This window comes from Stigmatopora argus, chromosome 13, assembly GCF_051989625.1.
Source record: "Stigmatopora argus isolate UIUO_Sarg chromosome 13, RoL_Sarg_1.0, whole genome shotgun sequence".
In the NCBI taxonomy this organism is placed as follows: Eukaryota; Metazoa; Chordata; class Actinopteri; order Syngnathiformes; family Syngnathidae; genus Stigmatopora; species Stigmatopora argus.
The window spans coordinates 9,561,952-9,567,951 of record NC_135399.1 but is presented as its reverse complement, the minus strand read 5'-3'; the positions used below and the strand labels follow the sequence as shown (position 1 = coordinate 9,567,951).

The 6,000-nt window shown below is 39.3% G+C and overlaps 1 protein-coding gene across 2 annotated transcripts in view; it reads left to right on the top strand.

The window, feature by feature from the left end:
* Window positions 1–6,000, top strand: part of LOC144086759 (neuroligin-4, X-linked-like) — a 46,642-nt gene that overhangs the window by 12,224 nt on the left and 28,418 nt on the right. The window lies entirely within an intron of this gene.

The following is a 6,000-nucleotide window of genomic DNA, read 5'->3' as shown; positions in this document are numbered from 1 at the left end:
CAGACCTGAAATACGCTTCGTACTCTGTTGTTATGCATGCACACAGTGCTTGAAATAGGAGGAGGAGAGGAAATAATGAAATGTCAACTGTCATTTGCAGTACCTTCTTTATGTTTGTCTTTCAATTCCAATTTCCGTCTTTAAAGGTATGTCGTAGCGAGCACGACTAAAGATCCGAGTGGCAAAATCTGTTATTTGAGCCCCTAGATTCACGGCCACTCTGTAAAGTTGTACATCTGATCAATTTTGCATGGTAGCTGTTACTAATTCATGTAGCAGAGGGCCAAACTGTCCATTTCTTCTTAGATGTCTTACAATGTCGGGGAACTAGGGAGGGAAACGGCCGTGTTAGAAAATGTGGACACCTTGCGTGAATAAAATATGAAAAACTCTCACACTTAAAGCTCAGATGCAAAAACAAGCTCATTTAAGACTAAGTTTCTAAGTGCTACTTACTGGTTTTATGGTTAAATTGAGTGGATTTTGACTACAATTATGTTTCAACACTATTGACGGTGACCAGAAAATTGCTTAAAAGTAGACTTTAGTAGAAAATGTAAAATGGTAAAACTAATTAAAAATATATTTTCTTTTTAAATTTAAAGAAATTCATTTTATTTTTTATCTCACCCTCCAGATTCCTGAAAAGGCTTGTTAACTGTAATAAAAAAAAGTCAAATTACAAAATAGTAAGACGAATGAAATAAATAATGCCATTAAAAATAAATAAACATGATGGATGTCTCAATTTACGGCGATAGGCGTCCAATCCATTTGCACCGGAATGGCTGACAGCGATCGCCGCTAGTTGGAATGGCCGTCTACCAGCGGAAATAGCAGGCAAGGCGTTAAAGACGAGATGTGGGATTTCGTTGCTCCATGCTTTGCCCATCTCCATTTCGATGCGGAGTCAAATCCATCAGACATGCTCGTTGCGAGGTAATCTTTATTTGCCCTAACGGCTGCTTGAACAAGCGATTCCTCCTTTTCATTTTCTCCAAAAAGACTCGGCTTTCTCCGTATTCTCCCAGCCTCCAGGTGCTGACAATCGATACTCCTCCTCACTGGCCTAATAGCCCTTTAGCTTCAAGTGTGATCACAGCACGTGCACGCAAACCACATCCAAAATGGCATGTAAACAATTTAGCGCCTAACAAACTTCCCTGTCGCTGGCCCTCGCTCACCTCTCCTAATTGCTTTTCTTCACGCCCTTCACACCCCTCCATTAAGTCTCCCTCTCCTTTCTCCCCTATGACTCATTCCTCTCTTCTTCTACAACCACGGCATGCGTTCCATACTTATCTCTCCCCATTTTGGAATTTGTATTCCCCTTTCTTGTTCCTATCTCACGCGTGCCTCTGTCCGATTGCTCCTTTGCTCTCACGTTCGCCTGTCCTTTACTTTCCAATCTCGTGTGTCCTCTCCTCCCCCATTGATGTTGTAAGAAATACCAATAAGCACTGCTGCTGTTTACTGGAGTGTGTGTGTGTGTGTGTGTGTGTGTGTGTATACGTGCTCCCAAAGCTCCGACCTCTATGTGAGGAGGCTGTTTGCGCCATGACTTCATAGGCTCCTGCAACCTGCATAGCTGCAGCAACTGCAGGAGAAATGATGAGGAACTGAACTCCATGACTCCATTTTTAGAGATAGGAATCAACAGGAAGAGGTGTTGTTCGGGGGAAAAAAAAGATACGGAAGGCAGTGATAAGCTGGGTTGCTACATTTGCATTTGTTCAGAGATGCAGTGGATCGTGTTGGAGCTGTGTCAAAAATATTCACAATAACACCAGGCCCCCAGAGTTAAAGAGAGAGAAGTTAATCCCTTCCCATAGAAATTGACATCAGGTGAAGTTATTCTTGTACTAGAAAACAATATATATAGCATTCCAAGGCATTATATTCCAACAAATATCATTTTAAACTGTAGTATAGAGGACTATTACATGTTTAAAATAAGAATAAAGTAAATTTACAGGCAGTACTTAAGTTATGACCGAGTTTTCCTCCTCCGCTGATGACGTTACTCGAATTGAGACGTCAATGTAGAGATTTATGGTAAAATACTTGGCATCAAACACAAAGTACATTCAGATAAATAAAAAAAGATGTTGTTTTTGCCATTACTTTTGGAGAATTGGATACAGAGTTATGGTTTTCAATGTTCTATTTGCAATCGACAGCACATAACGTGACTGTTGTAGGGCATAGCCGACGTCAGAAAATGCAATAAGTCTACTCTATCCATGTCTTGCCACATTAAGCATGCATGCAACCCGATTCTTTTCATTACTTGCCCTTGATGCCGATTGACGTCCAATTCATTTTCTGGTTCTGAATGCTCGTGTTTTAATGCCATTGATGGAGCTAGGCGTCAAATCCATTTTTGACGGGCAGTGAATGTTTTTTAAAGAGTTTATAGAGTCTGGTAAAAGTTAAGAAAATAATCATTTGTGGATGAGAGGATTAATGGCCGCCAATCTGTGAAACTCGAATTTAATTGGCATAGTTGTTGCATTGATAAAATGATGCCCACATCCTGAAAAATCTGGCTTTTGTTGACCTTTTCTTCCCATTAAATGTCAGGAAATTAAAATTCTCTTCATTCTGAAATCCAAATAATAAAGATGTCTTATTATATCAGAGCACATTGTACATATCTTCTAGTATTTAAAGCACTGATGGCTAGAGTACTAAAACAAACAACAATAATGGTCCAATTATGACAAAGAAAAGTAAAAAACTAAAGTCTCAACTTGAATAATATTGATAAAGCACGGGTGGAAAAAAAATCTCTAAATATATACAGTAATTTACCATTGTTAATTGTTATTTCCGGCTACTGGTAAGTTTGGATTTGTTAAAGGGGCCATTTGAACAAGATTGATGCATCTGGCAGATACGCCGTGGTGCTATTTAGGACACTGGCAGTACAAATAATTGCCTTCCTCTTATTCGACTTCCACCCCATGATAAACGCAGCAAGCCCGCCAAATCTAAAGCGATTGGAGGTCTATCCCTATCAATGTCAGCTAATGAGTTAAAATACATTTTTGGAAAACAGTAGATTTTTTATTCCACGCTATATCTGGACCCAAAACTGAAAATTCAATTGGCCACCAGCTGCTAAAATTGGGTGTATCCGCATTGAATAATTATAGCTGATACGGCAGAATCTACCCAGCCAATCTAAACGGACGCTTAAGAAGCCGCAACTCACCAGCCGGGAGCACATTGGTGTCCTCTTTGTTTTGTTTCCATTACAAACCATTCAATAACAATTAGAGCTGATTTAATGTTTCTCTATCGTTGAGGTAGCGTTTACGATGAAGGCAAAATCCACCACTTCCAAACACACTGTGCAATCTCTTTTATAATCTTGTGGTTGATCCGCAAAAAGGTTTATATTAAAGACCCCTTACAAATGTTGACTATACAGTAATACCCAGTGGCTGGTCGTCAGGGCCTTCAAGGCCTTCTCTGCTGGCCTAAGAAATATCTCAATCATATTATATTTTGTCCATCAATACTTATTAAGTAATTCCAAATTCTCAATTGGATGTCTATCGTCGTCACTAGAGCCCAAATAACAAATGAAAGTTTTTTAATTGTTTTCCACCCCTTAGTCGGAAATCTCTGAATGTTGACAAACCCATTTGCGAAGTGTTTTAGCAAACCAAAGCCAATGGATGTGGTTGCCATCCAATTCCTTTGATAAGTGAGATGAAAATACTCGGAAAGTGTCGCCGGTCTACTGAAGCGCGGTCAGGAGAAAAAGAAGCTCCCTGACAATTCCTGTTGCAGGTTGACTGAAATTTAATTGGCCTGCTCATGACTTAAATAAGATCTTGTGTCAGGAAGGTTTGCAGGAAATTGAGAGCCCTTTTTCTTCCTTCAAAGTGCACATCAAATGAGGAAAAGGCGACCAGACAAGAAAGTTGGCCCATCTCTTTCTTATTGTTATAATTTGACTTGACAATTCAACTGAAAATAATGGCCATGCACCCGTTTTCTATAGCGCTAGTCCTCATTAGTGTAGAGGGTCTGCCGAAGCCCATCGCAGCTGGGTAAAAGGTGGGGAGAAATCCTATATTAGTATACTATATTTCGCTAAACACAGACATGCAGTGATTATACAAGTCCCATGCAAATCTGAATGTCAGTGTTTGTTATTGTACGTGCTCACCTTTTGTGTGTTTATTTTCTTTGCGTGTTCTTGTCCAGTAGTGCTTTGCAGTCTCCATTAAATCTTCTAAATGTCTTTATTTTTTAAATCGTTGACAGAGCAGTTATTGAGTACAGTTGTATTCACTTCACACTACTACAATTTAGATTGTTTTCATTCATCTCTTCCAGTCAAAATTAATCTAGCTTCATCAATGGCAGTCAGTGAGTTAAATGAATGTACCGTGAGCGTTAAAAAAAGTGTTCATGAAGGTGTTCAAAAGTAAATCTACAAAATATATGATAATAGCTGTGAAGAATGACACGAGAAAACAAAATGCAAGGTTGAAGCGGTGTTCATTATTTTCCCCTTAACACTCTCAAAACGTTTACTCGTTCAATTATTCTTTCTGGAAATTGGTACCAAAGTGACAAAACTTTCACTATTGGATAGGTTTTTTTTTTAAATTTAACATAAAATGCAACATGACAAATGTACAAGGGGCCAGCCAAGGGCGTATGCCTTAATAGAAAACAAGTTTAGTCATTATAATTATCATGAGATATGAAATTGAAAGTGGGTCAGTGAAGTAAGTCCCAAAGAATATGAGCTTTTACCATCCAAGTTCAAACCGGAGGCTGAAGCGCCATAACACGGCCCCCGTGACTCAGAAATGGAGAGACACAGCCCCGGCCGGCACGGATGCATCTAGGGCTCAATTCACAGAATGGTAAATATCTTACATTTACGATCCTCCGCTCGACAAGCAAACCTGGCGATTGAAAATCTAATAATATAGCATCTGAAATTAAAACTGGGATTTTTTTATTGCGATTTTAACGACACCGGCGGGTACAACAACACCAGCTAAAGCTTTGTTGTTTTGCTTTCCATGACTTTGACTAGGGCCCGCATGCTAACCATCTAACACCATTCTATTTACTGCACTTTAGCCCAAAAACAACCCAATTCATTGGCCACTCCCCATTTCTCACTTTGTCAAAGCAGTCAGGAGGAAAATATTCCACTTCACTCATTTCTACCCTCGGTCGGACGGAAAAAAAATAGAAACTTGGATCGGCAGTGTTCGTGTAGTTCCAATTTCCAATGCAAAACGTCTGGGCCATTTTCCGCTAAAACAATTGAAATTTTTGGGAGGAAAAAAAAACAACTAAAATGCTGGCCGCTACAATAATGAAATGAAACGGAAGATGATGTAGTGGAAGAAGAGCAAACAGTGCCATGCACTTTATACTTACAAACAATTGTTTGCACTGTTGCTCTTGGGACCTGCAGCTGCTTCTAAATGCCTCCAAGTGACTTTCCTGACTTGTTCAAGTCAAGGATTTGCTTTTTTCAGATCCATGCTGAGCTCCTTTGACTTTCCCATTGTAGCGTTTGTGGGCGTTTGCATCTAATGAGCCCTATTTAAATGGCCTCAGAGAAGTCACCAGCTGTAGTCACTCATAATCACTCACAAGAAGTTAAGAGGCAATGCTATGAAGCTCATTTCACTGTCATAACTTTCTAAGTCACCAAAATTGTTAATTCGTGTTGCTGTATGTATACTTTTGACCCAGCAGATTTGATCACTTTTTCTGTTGAGCCATAATGAAGCCATAAAAGAACCAAACTTCATGAATGTTTTTTGACAAAAGTATCTGTTCCAATCACTATCTGAGAAAAATTTGAGTTGTAGAAATAACTGGAAACTCAAGAGAGCCATAACATTATGTTCTTCACAGGTGTATGTAAACTTTTGACCACAACTGTAAGTGGTGTTGACAATGAATGAATAACCCTTAAAGCGACAGATTAAAAAGGATCAGCAACACATG